The 14,133-nt window shown below is 39.5% G+C and overlaps 1 protein-coding gene across 19 annotated transcripts in view; it reads left to right on the top strand.

The window, feature by feature from the left end:
* Nucleotides 1-14,133, top strand: part of sox6 (SRY-box transcription factor 6) — a 151,170-nt gene that overhangs the window by 11,727 nt on the left and 125,310 nt on the right. For all 19 annotated transcript variants that reach the window (XM_081359802.1, XM_081359794.1, XM_081359791.1 and 16 more), the window contains exon 3: nucleotides 12,272-12,342. The gene's annotated coding sequence lies outside the window, so the exon portion shown is untranslated. The remainder of the gene's footprint in view (nucleotides 1-12,271; nucleotides 12,343-14,133) is intronic.

Below are 14,133 nucleotides of genomic sequence, written 5' to 3'. Positions count from 1 at the left end.
GCAGGATAGGAAAGTGCTACACAGGCCTGTTTCTCTTTTCTTTTTTTCTTTTTTTGGCATAGGGTGAAAAAAGGCACTCATCCACTTCCACTCAGGGTTAAACAATTACTGCACATGAGAGGGAGGTAGAGGAATCTTAGCTGAGTCTGCTAGACTTGCTCGATTTCAGGGGGAACATTAGCTGTAGCGTTAGCATGTTCAAACCTGTAATAATTTCAATTAGAGCTGATGGGCGTGTTTACCATATTTGGATCAGTACTGTTTGGGAAGTGCTCCCCTTAAGGGCTGACAGCTCTTAATACGGTATTCCAAGCATAGATATGTGAGTGACACTGAAGAGTGCGTTAAAATGCTTTATCAAATCATAATTACAGCCCCAGTGATTAAAGGGGAAGTGACTCTGATTAGAAGAGTTTCTGGGGACGTGGAAACGGGATGAATATTCAAATGGGAAAGGCAAGGAGAAATATTATTTAGAGTTTTGTTTTTTCCTCTCTCTCTCTGGAGTGAGGTATGTGTCTGCCAGACTGCTGTGCAACCACAATGCTATGATATCATCTTTACCACACAGATTTCATCTGGGCCCTTTCAGCTCTATTTATTGGGCAGAAAATGTGCATACAGATATCGGCACATTAATATTCAGCTTCTCGCTCTCTCTCTTAACCCTCTGATGTATGGCATTGTCTATGGTAGATGTTTAGAAGCAATTTTAAATCATTTAAACTGTGTTCCAGACCACTTTGAGTGATTACATTCAAGCCTTTCAAATAATTCTACACTTTAAAAATGAAACGGCACATGGAAGAACTTTTTGGAGAACCTCTAGGCACCCTAAGTACATTACAGGATATTTGAGGCACCCTCATGAGGTAGAGATTCTCCTTAAGGCCCTTAAGTCCATGATTCTTCAAGTAGGCCTATCTTTTAATATATATAGTGTTCATGGTATGTCTGTGTGTGTGTTTTTAATTGATGGCAATATTGATTTAATATAGTTTTATATACTGAGAAAATATATATAATATTTTTATATTGTAATTTTGAGTCTAAAAGAACATTAGGACATTTATTTATTCATGTATATCAATTTTATTTTATCTTTTAAACAGCTTGGTTTGAAGCCATATTTAGAACTTTTTATTAATTTAATCGTTCTTGCAGAGGGTTAACCTGCTCATTGGGAATATATCGAGTGAATTTTTTTTCTCTATTTTGTAGTGTCTTAAGTTCTGTATGGCCAATGTACGATGGCTGCCAAGTATAATCAGGGAAAACAAGGGTGGGATGGACGGCATTTGACTGTTTTTGTATTCTATCAGCCTGGCATGCGGGCTTAATGCAGAGGACTTTCAGAGCAAATTGGACTTGAATCTGTGAGGAATGTGAAGGGGAAAATGTCCTCTCTCTCTCTCTCTCTCTCTCTCTCTCTCTCTTGCTCGCTCTTTCTCTCTTTCTCTCTCCCTCTCTCCACTCTGTTGCGCTTGGAGAGCTCGATGAGAATCACACGTTTTTGTGAACTTCAAGGTATGCACTGTTTAAGCAAAGGAGATAAAGGAGCGTATTATTAGTGGCCGTCTTCAGCAGGCAGATTAGGATTGCTTGAGTCTTTTCTCGCCTCACCTTTGTGAGCCTCAAACACTGACTGCCATGTGATAGCCTCTTTTTCTGAATAATTTTAGAGAGCGTTCATAAAATGTAGGCTGTGAAATAGACAGCGAGAGCCTTACAATTTTACAATTTCACAACCGACTTCCCTCTTAGAATGACAGTGGCTAACCTGACTATTACCGCTTTTGATTTCAGCAGGGCATGGTTTTGCGCTCTGCGAGCTATACATAAAAAAGCTTAGCGCCGACTCTGAATTTATGGCTAAATGCTGCTTATCTGGCAGCCTTTTCAGACACTTTAGAAAAGAGTTGTATTTTCAGCTCACTTCAAAAAAATTCCCGCCTGTGTTGTTGTGTACTTGAGCCTCGGCTCTGTTGTGAGCTGCACAAAATAGAAGTAGTGCAGTATCGATATTTTATACAGATGGGATTCTTTCAGCATGCACACACAGATATGGCATGTAAACAGCAGTGATGTGCAGATGTTTCAGGTGAAGGCAAATTTTTATGTTCTATTCATATACATTTGTGTCGTGTTGTATTCACATCACACCCAGCTCTTGAACACCTTCCCACATGCCTCCTCAAATCCCCACATTTATTTATTTACGTTTCGGGTTCCCTCCAAATCTTCCCTTCGAAGCCCAGTAGGCAGGGCAAATTTACATTGCTACATAATCTAAGATACATTTGAAAATAGTGTGTGGCGAACAGTAGTGGTGGTGGAAGCCTCCTGATATTTTCATTGGAGCGTTGTCAGCTTTTCTAGAGAATAATATGAACCATGTGTCCCGTTTGCAAGAGAAAATTAGAGACCTTTCATGTGACCCACCTGTCGTGCTTTCAGCGGTGATAATGTTAACCTCATGTCAGCATCAACGGCCACTAGAGCTATAGAGCATGTGCGTGTCGACACCAGGGGAGCTTCTCATCTCGCTAGAGTCCCTGTATTTGACACATATTCATGGACCTCGCAGGGAAAGAAACAGATCTCACAAACACACATGGTTCATGGTAGTAGTTTTTCTGTCTTTATTTTCTTCTCAGTTTTCCTTTTTTCCCCCTCTGTTTTTGTTAGCTTCTCAACTGTTGTGTAGTTTTGAGCATTGGGGTTCCTCAAGGTTCCTCGGGTTTCATGTGGCCTGTGCCATGCTGTAATAGGTTTCTTGGGCATGATTGGAATATAATAACCATTTTACAGTGTTTCTTTTACCCCCCATGTGCTGAGAAAATGCAAAACGTTCACGAGCACCACAGGGCATATGGTTGGACCTGTGATGTCAGTTGTTATTGCTGGATGCGTAGGATAGGAAAAGTTGGATTATTTTCCAAAAATCTACTGTGCGAGGAGCATTATGTCACAAAGGCGACATTGTAGCCAGTTGGGTGTGTTGCAGTGTGGGTCCGTGTATGTGTGTTTTGTGTGCCTCCCAACTCGCTTTCTTATTCTATACATTGTCCAACTGCCCTCAAGTACATGCTTGACGTGCGTCACACCACTCCCGTGCAGAAATCAATGGAAACTTTTCCATACAGTATATCAGCTTCATAGTGGAAAAAACATTATATCACGCCACACATTATGCCTGTCCATTTTTAAACCTCAGTCACTATATAGAAACTTAGAGTGTCTTAAAGGCCGTGTTGCAGGTTTTTTTTTCATCGAATTTGTGCTATTTACTTGTTGGTAATAAACATTTAAACTGTTATCCATTGCATTTTATGTCGTTGGGTATCACAAAGCGGAATATAATACGAAAAAGTAGAGCGGTTTGCAACGACTCTCCTTTCCCCCACAATGTCATTACGTCACGTTGGGGAGAGAATTTACCAAAGCCCGCGGCCCGCATTGATAGAGTGACTAGAGAGACGAGTAGCAGACGAGAGTATTCAGATAACGTTAGCGCAGATTATAGATAAATAAATAGATATAGATAGACAGACAGATAAATATATAGATAGGCTAGTATAGAGAGATAGGCAGACAGCCAGATAGCATAACGTTAGCAATAGCATAGATAGCTAGCAGCTAGATAGATAAATATATAGAAATATATAACGTTAGGTAGATTGACAATGGTGAACTACTGTTTGTGCTGGGTGTAAAAACTCTTGATGCTGAGTGAGGCACGTCACATCTGGTGTGGGGTGAGCTCCTCGACCAGCGACCAAAACACACTCACTTCCCTACAGCACAAGCTTTCCAACGCAGTTTCCATGGGACGGCACCACGCACACAAGCACCTGCTAAACACAGCGACAGACACGCGGCGGCTACGTTTGCAACAACATTTTCACCGGAGGAAGAGATAAACGCTTAGAAACACCCATATAGCTAGCATGATGCCTATTTGATTCTATTTGTAGATGAAAAGAAAAAAAAAGTGTCGTTATTGTGCACTGCTGCTCGTAGACTATACCTCCAGTGCTCATTGCTGCGTTGTTAAATGATAGCAACTCACCAGAACACTTCACCAACTCTCCACTCATTCTCCTCGGACCATGCATTTAATTATTAAGTATTTACGACATTGTGGTGGCGTTTAATTGCGTTCAACTCGTAAATACGATCTATACGAGATGACTTTGAACGCACCATAATACTAGGCTGAGGCTAGCTTTCCTCCACTTCTCCCCAACGTGACGTCATCACCGAGTTGCGTAAAAAAACCGTTAATACCAAAAACGTAAAAAACTGGTCTTTAAGGCCATTTTTGGGACATTTTAAAAATGATATACATATCTTGAGTGATTTATGTACCCATTAATCGACAGTGGTTGTTAACCTGCAACATGGCCTTTAAAAGGTATAGTTCACTCAAAAATGAAAATTTTTAAACCTTCTTGCTTATGCAGAACACAAAGGGTTTTTTTTTGGTCCGTACAAGGAAATTTAATAAAGTACAAAACAACATTTTTCGAAATCCTTTTTTTTTCAGGAGATAAAGGGTCATACAGGATTTATTGTCCTTTAGGTCATCCATGTAATTGATTACATAATTTTAATTTTGGTTGAACTATCCCTTTAACGGCAGTTTCAGCACTGTTATTTAGATCGTGGCTTTCTAACAATATTAGACTTGGTAGATTATAGCTCTTTGGCATAGAAAGACCAACAATAGTCTCACCCTCTGACTTGCCTGCACTGGTCATGTGACTGTAATTTGGCCAAGACACCCACGATCACTGGGACGGAGTGGATTTCTTTAAAGCTGTCCTCCATCAGCGGTGTACTCCAGCCTGATTGCCTTGTGCAAAATGAGAGCATCATGGGAAAGGACGTGCATCTAATAGCTAACTGAAGAACCACGCATATCTTGTTTTTCACTAATTGAATTCTGCACTAAAATATGCTGGCAGGAGCCCTTACCTTGTTTGACTTATTTATTGCCTGACTGGAGAGGTAATTTGACCTCCTCATTTCAAAGACTCTTTTTTTTCCTGCAGAAAAGGAGTGTTAAACTCAATTACACCACCGATCAGTGACTCAAACACTACATTTGTTTTCTCTGAGGGGGTAAGAAGGGAAACACAGAGACGAGAAGAGCTCTCTCTATCTCGTACAGTCAGAGAAGCTGTGGTATATATGGGAGAGTGTGTGACTCCCAGTTATGTCAATTGAGATTTGTGTCCATCGTTTAAATCATTTTCCTCTCTAGAAAATTAAGAACGAAGAAGAATTCTCAAGCCAACAATTTTTTTTCACTCTTATTAATGGATTCGTTTGCATATGCTGAGTGATTGTGGATTTTGAGGTGATTTTTTTTTTTTTAAATAAAAGAGAAAATGAGGTTTTTTTTCAATGGTTAAGATTTACATCTGTGCTGGCATTGTTGCTGTAAGACTTTTTAAAAAGAGTTTTAGAGAGAATAGATGCAAAAATGAAAAGAGTTATGAATTATTTAATGATCTTCATAGCACAAATCCTCCCATTGAACTGAATCAAACACAGTGAAAACAGGAATTTGAGAATGCTGTTGAACTTTAAAAAGAAATTTGTAAGAAAAGTAGATTTTTTCCTTTATTTTTGCTCTAACCTTTGCTCTGCCTGAGAAAAACACGGCAGAATGCTTCTGGATTTTCATGAAGCCACTAGTCAAAACCCTAGAGCACAATGTGCTCCTCCCTGCTTTGCTGGTAAAAGAATTAAAAGTGAACTTGTGCAGGAAGAATGCAAGTACCAATGAGTCGTAACCTCTTTTTTTGTTATTCCATCATTCATATCGAGACCTGAAATATTTTTCAGATTTTACATACCACAAAACCCATCATTGGGGAACCAAGGCCTCTCCTGGCATACTTAATTGAGGTTTCTTCTATTCCTCTAATGGAGAATACTGCACACAACTTCTTTTTCTCCTTCTGTGTTCTTGACCACGTCTCTTCATTTAAATTGTCTCTGTTCATTCATAGAGAATGTGAACCATGAAGGTTTCAATTCAATTGCAAATGTAATATTTGAAAAATGGGACTTTGCCATACACACGCTCCTGCGTCTGAACAAGAACAAGACAAATAATTTGTGTGCAACCGCCGGGTCTGGATGTAACCTGATCTTTTCTGGATCGATTGATTCCATTCTGGTGTAATTCACCATATGATTGACTTTCAGCACGGCTTACCGTTGGAAAAATATCCCTGTACAGGCTGCGGCCTTAAATAGCGCAGTAATTTGAATACAGATGCTTGCTGCTTAGACCTTGTCACTGGAAATGACTCTGAGTCAGGAGACAATTGCAGGTTGATTATGTTGCCACTGACAGAAGTTGCAGGTTCTTTGTGCATCAGACATATTTGCATTTAAATGCTTATTGTAGGCAGCCGAAGCATATCCGCTCTGATTGTCTGCACGACCTGTCTTTTTATATTTGTCTGAAAAACAAAATCAAATGAATTGCAATAAGGGATAATCTGTATGGGAATTATTTTTTCCAATGGTAAAAGGCACATCAATCAATTTTTCTAACTTGTTTTCAGGCTTTAGTTATCAGTCACATAATGTCTTTCATCTCCTTATGTTTTATGAATACGATTTGATCTGCATCTGTGTAATTTATCTTAATATTTGCTGTGGCTGCACAATTATTGTATATAATTTATATAATAAAATACCTATTTTATTTGGGTAAACTGTGCAAAGTTCTGAATCTCACGAATGGACTGGATAAAATCAATAAAAGCTTCTTTTTTTTTCCTTTTTTTTTTGCTGCATATCTCAATTTAGTGTTTATCAGGCGTTTCATTCTAAGATACATGCAAGAGTCACAACTTTAACTGCTGAATGTTTTGTATTTTTTTATTCCTTTTGCAGCCCATACAGTAAAACAAGTAATATTCTCTCTGAAATGATTCATTTGAGTGAGTGAATGTTCAAACGTTCAGCAATAATTTGTTGTGTTATCCCTCATACTTGACCTGTTTGTGCATGTCCTTGCCTTTATCCACATATGTTTCTCATGTCCATTGTGTGCGTATTATACCATAAAAGTGTGTGTGTGTGTGCAAGGCAGGTGTGTGTATGTGTGCTCCTGCTGCTTCAGGCTCTGAGTTCTTTGTCCTGTAGCACTCAGCATGTCTGCCTCCTCAGGAGAGCCAGGGCTCTCTCTCGTCTGGCCACACAAAGGCACAGCCTTTCTTTGAGGTGTTAAAAACTTCCATTTATGCATTCCCTGGACAAAAAGCTCCCGGACCCATTTTCGAGGCCATTGGCAACACAGGCAGACATTGTGGCCACGCTTCTTCGCCACTCATTTCACAGATTCTAAAACCGGTATGTGGTGAACAGGATTTCAGCAGCTAAAATGCCCCGTGAGAGCACGGGTGATAAGAGAGCGAGAGAGAGAAAGAGAGAGAGAGAGAAAACGGCCGGCAGCCCCGTAAACTAGAAGATGAGACCAGGAGAATAAACATATTACCTGGGAAAGAAAGAGAGAGGGAAGCAGGTTTGTTTCCATAACCCAACTCAATAGTAGGGACGGATAAATAGGGGGGTGGGAAAGTGCTTTGTGTCATGGCTAGGGAATAAACTCCATCGACTGATGCCAAATCAATGATAAAAAAGACAAGGACCTGCTTTCTCGCTTTTGCTGCAATTGCATTCTAATCATTTACTGAAGTGTGTGTGTGTTTCACAGAGAATCGGTATGACTGTATTTTATCAGCTGGGAGTCGAATTCCTCTCGGGGTGGATTTGAGGCCCGTGGTCGCCGGTCAACCCTTTCTTCCCCTAATACGGACTTTCGTTGTTGTTATTTCACAGCAGAGTAAATCACATGAAATGTATCTCCACTGTCAGACATGAAAGTCTGGCTTGGTCGCGGTGCTGTCTGCAAGCCCAAGGAGAGGAGATGTTTGATTTAAAAACAGCACAACCTCCCCCATCCACGATGGGAGTTGTGAAATACGCTTTATAAACACCCTCGGCTGTAAGCAGGCCCTCTTAAACTAAGCATGTGCACATTCAAAGAGGAAGATCAATGAAATGGGACGTGTCTTATTTTATTTCAGTGAAAGAAAGTTGGTCTTTTTGGATCCACTGCTCTTTCTGACATGAATCTCACTTATTGTGTCTTTATTGGTCTTTGGAGACAATTCAGATTGAAGAATTTTCTCTCTTTGAGTGCGCGAGTTTGAATTGAAATGGAATTGGCCACACATGACAGGATTGGAATTACAAGACTGAATTACAATTCAAATAATTTCAGCGCAGATAATGCATTCTGGGATGTTAAATTAATTTTATTAAATGAAAAAAAAAAATCAAATATTTAAACATAAATATTAAATATGTATTAAGTCTTATACACATATTTCTATAGGTTATGTTTTTTTGCTCTCTCTCTCTAGCATTTGTCGCTCTATAAACCTTAAAACTTCAAAGCTTTTAAAATGTTTCTTTAAAATACATTTTTTTTTAACATGAATGACAGTTAAATATTTTTTTTTTTCAATTTCAATTCCCTTTCATTTTACTATATTTAAATTCAAAATTCAGGAATTTAATTGAAATTAAAAGTGCATTATCAATTTAGTCGTGAATGGCGCACTACCCTTACAACTGTACTGGGATCGTGCTTTAAACACACAGATATGTCAGCTTTGGATGCGCACTAGTTTATTTTTGTCAGTAGGAATATTGGATCTGACAAAAACACCACTTTACCTCTTTTGCTCTTCCGGCCACTGCTGGGTGTGAGTGGCCCGTCTTTCGGCTCAGTTCTGCCTTATTTTCACCCACCCCCGCCTCTTCTCCCATCCTCCAGACCCTGTCAGTGGCCCTGCTGTTAGTACAGATAACCTGCCCTCCACCAAGTAAGAGACCGTCCTGCTGATGGGGGATATTGCCTCTTTTGTCCCAATAACTACTTCCCCTAAATCCCCTCTTAACATGTTCTGGACTGGGGGAAATAGGACATTTAAAGTGATTTTATTTTTTGCAGGTTGCTGGATCAGAAGAAAGCCAAGGCAAAGTTGATGCAAATGAAAATGTTCCCTCCTTAGGAGAGTGCAGCATGTCCATGGTCAGAAAGATGAAGGATTTCATCTATATTTGACCCATCTGAACCACTTTGCCTGACAGTTCAGCCTCTTAAAGCTCTCTTATCAGTACACATTTACAGCGCATTATGTAAAACATGCTACTGTATTTCTCCCACTTTTGCAAGTAGCCTATATTTAAAACAAGCTGCCTGCGTATGCCGTGCGAAAGCATGGCTGCTAATGTGAGGTTAGTCACTGATTCCCAATCATCATATGATGGTCAAAGACACAGCGCTGTTATGTAGAGGATTGATTTAATCAGCTGAACCTACTGTAGATGAACACATGCTTGGGATTTGAAGGCTCATTGAGTTTCTGAAAGGACTTTTCTTTTGATTCTGAATCCTTGTTCCTGAGTGAAATGTAAAGAATGTGCAGTTTATCTCTGGCTAAGGAAAAGACGACATCCCCATTTTTGTTTTGTGCTGGCTATGAGCTTGAAAATGATTGAATGGAGGAGAATGGAGGCTTTTTGGAGAATCAGTTATTCGTGTCTGTGTGTGTGTCTGTATGTGTATCCATTGGCTTGTGCTCCTGGAGTCAGTTTGTGGTAGTGTGTTTGTTGGAGAGGCTAGCTGGAGTCACTGTCATGGTCGATGGATTAGCCTCACCAACATGAGTTTAAGCACCCTACTTAACCCCAATGAAATATTCAGCACATTTAAAAAATAAAATCTGTTTTCATTTAAACTGGTCAATTCCTCATCTGATGCAATGTGGCGTAAAGGTTATTTCACAGGAAACCCTATCATTAATTTTTGGGTGCCCCCTAGTCTGTCCTCATGGGGTTTAATGGGCTTTAGCTTTTCGTCTAGCAATTTGCCAAGACGCTCGGCCACTCGAACAGTTCTTCCTTTCTTCATCTCTCTTTATTTCAGCTCCCATTTGTACAACCGCAGCTACTTCATCACTGCAGTCATTGTCAGGAAGAGAGAGAAAACAGAGCTCAACATGTTAGAAAGCCGCAGCGGTAATTGCGGACGCAATGAATCGGTAATAAAACTGTTGGGTGACTAATAAAAACAGGCTGGTGCTGATTGGAACTCTCTTTAATGAATTCATGATCACCCAATTAGAAAGTCCTGTTTAATCCAGCTCTTCTTAGCACTACAGTGGCCTGCCACAGTCGTTTATATAGTAGGTCAGGGCTTATTGCGTTAGTTTATTTATTTCTAATATCATTATCATATTTACAATAACAAAAAAAAATCCCATCTAAACAAATGATTAGCTTAAAAAAGCATGAATAAAATTGCACCATTTTCTTTTTCACAAGCTTTTTACTTCCATCATTTTTCTCACATAGCATCAAATTATATTGGTCCCCTGCAATTAAAACAGCGCTGTTTTTATTAAAGCACAACAGGAATTGGTCAGATGTTGCATCGCTCACAAAGAGAAAAGCGTTTATAGAATTGCCACCCCTGTCAGGTGTGTGTGGCACGAAAGAGAGCTGGGCCTAACTCTGTGAGAGATGCATGAGCGCATGCACACAGATACACACTGTGTGTGTGCGCGGTGTGAACTGGGAGGCAGTCAGGCCTGTGGCATGGTCTTTTGAGAACGTGGAATAGACTGTCAGCTCAGAGGTGCTATTAAGATGACAACAGCTTTCCATTCACACGAGGGTCAGACCTCCTGCATCTTTTCTCCCATTGTCACTTTCAGCCTCAAGGTTGCCACATTCAGATCCATTGGAGACCAAAGATCTCTCAGTTTATTCTATTAACCCACCCTCCCACACAACCATTTACCTAGTCTGTGCGTTGACTTAGTTCTTTAGCGCTCTTACGGGAGGGCAGATTTCGGTGCAGAGATGGCGCAAATTGCAGGCGGATCAATTAGCTGTGACCTCAAACCCATGTGTCCTTGTTTAATTGGTGATGCTGAGGCAGGCTAATTGTATAAATCAACTGGTAATGAGATTCCTGCTTGTTGTGAAAAACAGAATAATGTGGTGAAATGAACATTAGTGAGGTTTGTGCAGGACTATTTCTCTCTCTCTCTCTCTTTCTACTGTCACGTAAAAGGGAAATGTAACACCACACATATGGTCGGATCACGTTGAAACCGGGTGTTGTTGGTAGTTTGGGTGCACCGTCTGTTTGTTTGTGTTGCCTTGGTTGTGCCGGCCCGGCAGTGCTGGAGCACCTCAGAAGACCTGCTAGAACTAGCAGAGCGTGTAACTAAATAAATCATTAGTGCTCTGCAGAGAGAGAGCAATTAGAGAAAACAAGTGCTTTGTATGAAAGCCATTTATTAGTTGAATCAAACAGTGCAGGGACAGATTAATGAGGTATTAGAGAAGTGGACTCTAAACATTGTCTAGGATCGAGTCCCTCAGGGAGAGAGCTGAGTAACTGGAGGCTCTGCGGCGCAACGACTGTTTAACTTCATCTGCTGGGACTCTGACCGTCTGCCTGCACCCTCACTTTACTTCACTCGTCTGACATCCTCTCTCACAATTTTCTGTTCTTCTGCTTTGTTGTTACTCTTTATAATAAACGAATGCATTGATAATAATAAGAAATATATCTTAAGCACAAAATCAGCATATTAGGGTTATTATTATTTCTGGAAGATCATGTGACACTGCAGACTGGAGTAATGGCTGCTGAAAAAATATGAAAATAGAAAACATTTTTAATATGTTGTACTATTTCACAATATTACTGCTTTTTTTATTGAATAAATTCAGCCTCGGTGAACATAAGAGACTTCTTTCAAAAACATTTTAAAATCTTACAATCCAAATTTTTGAACGGTGATGTATATGTGTTTAGTTACTGAATTTGAACTGAATTGCTGTAGTAAACAATGTGCAGAATTCCATTTCAAATTTGAGTTTTAGAAAATGTGATGTACTTTATATATAATTAATCATAATTTAAAGTTTTTGAGAATGAGAGGAGCACTTCATAACCCAGAATGCATCAGCTCTAATTGGTTTGAATTTCAATTCAGTAAATTCCAATCCACAAATTCCAGTTGTGGCCAATTCTAATTTATGAACTGAAATGAAGCTAATTCAGAATTTTGCCCAACATTGATAATATGCACATTTGAAGCAAGCTGTGCAAACTTAAACCATGTTGTTGTTTTTGTTTTTTGTTCTGTTGTAGGTCATTTTCATGAATTCAAAATCAACTCACCAGTGATCTTTGGGAGCTGGGGATAAAGTCTTTCTGTTTATGTAAGTACAAACAGTATATTTTGGTTTATGTGTCTTGTCCAACATTACTTGTGTATCACTGTTCCATTAACACTCGTTTTTTTGTCCTATGGTTGCTGTTGTCTTATCCCTTTACGTCTGTCTGATTTGATTTTAAACCACTGTACATGCTTCATCAACTCAGGAAATGGTGGCCTTACACAAATGATTACAGTGATGAGTGTGTTGTTCTGTTCTGTGTCACTTTCCTAGAACTAAGTTTGCTTGAAAAACAGCACAAGTGACTTACATAAAAGGCTACATATTAACATTTAGATGCAGATTATAGACTTTTTTGTTACTTTAAAAGGTATAAAGTAGTCATTTAAAAAACTGGTTTGCTTGTTAGCACCTACCTCCACTTTCCGCTCAAACACACACTTCCATTGGTGCATATAGAGCGAATCTATTCTCTATGCTAATACCAACTATGTTATTGGTACTTTCAGGCTGCCAGTCGCCCTCAATAAGAGCATTCACAGCAATGAAGAAAGAGCCCCTTTTAAAGAAACACAGACAGGGTCTTAGTAAACAGTCAATATACGGCTGCAGTTTTCTGCCACAATATGTCTTAAATGGGAGTTTTCTCTTTCCAGCATAGTAATAAAGATCATATCTGGCAAAGTGTTGCTCTTGGTAATGTTGAGCAAACAAGCTTTCTGAAAGTTAAGTTCATATTAATCTTTTTTCAAATGTCACTTCGATATGAGGTGCAGGACAGAGTTATATTAGTGTGCAGAAAGCCCCACTGTTGGCCCTGCATAATTAGGCCACCTAGAATGGCATATTCCAGCTCAAAGTTTAAGGCCGCACGCTAAATCAGAAGCTTTATCCCCGTGATTTCAATTCAAACAGCGTCTTCGGCTCAGATCAATACACTCTATTACAGGCGCTTTTTTGTTTAAGCTGTGGTTGTTGTGTGTGTCGATGGCGTATTAAGTCCGCACTGAATGAATGTCAGAGGAAAGAGAGGCAGATCAGTGAATGGAGAAATAAGAAAGGGGCCAGAAGGTTTTGCAAGGATTGCAGGTTTTGTCTGCCTGAACTGTAACTCTGGAGGAAAGAGTCTTAATTATTTCTGTGAGCCTGAAGTGGAGAAAGATCATGCGTTATCATTATTATTGGAAAATTGTGCTTTGAGTAAATACGATTATTTTCATTTTTTATTTTCATTTTTTCACATTGACCTCTGCTCAGTGGGCGTGTTGTTGTCTTTGAGCAAGAGTAGGTGTTTGAGATGTTTAAAACATCAGTTTTAGTAACAGCAGAACTTTCGCAGTGGTTTCTGGAGTGCCACGGGTGGTAATCTTACCATTCGGGATGAGGTTACATGTTCTGTGTTACCACTACAGAACAGCTACGGCCTGTCCCGTTCTAGGTCCTGTGAACACAGATATTAGCATTGATATGTCACAGGGTCAGGTCTCTATTTAGGGAATGAAACGCTGATTGTTAAGCTGAATGAAGGTGAAAGAACCACTTGAGTTAGAACAGTAAACATCAGACCTATGCTCTGGCCCAGCTCCAGCACTGAGGGTAACAGTGTAAGCCTTGTACTGTACATCAGGTTGGCATTGTGTCAGCATTTAGACCAGTGCGAGTGTGTGTATGTGGGTGGGTGAGAGTGAATGCTTAAATTTAATTTTTCCCGTATTGAAAACTTAATTGATTTTACTTAATTTTGGTAATAATAGACATTTGAAGTACAACAATTTAAGGTTAGTCGTGGCTGACCTAAATCTTAAAAATAAATAAATAAATTGTAATTTTAAG

Source organism: Scardinius erythrophthalmus (genome assembly GCF_964197995.2).
Source record: "Scardinius erythrophthalmus genome assembly, chromosome: 2".
In the NCBI taxonomy this organism is placed as follows: domain Eukaryota; kingdom Metazoa; phylum Chordata; class Actinopteri; order Cypriniformes; family Leuciscidae; genus Scardinius; species Scardinius erythrophthalmus.
Note: the sequence above shows the minus strand (reverse complement) of the source record. Positions and strands in the feature narration are given on the sequence as shown.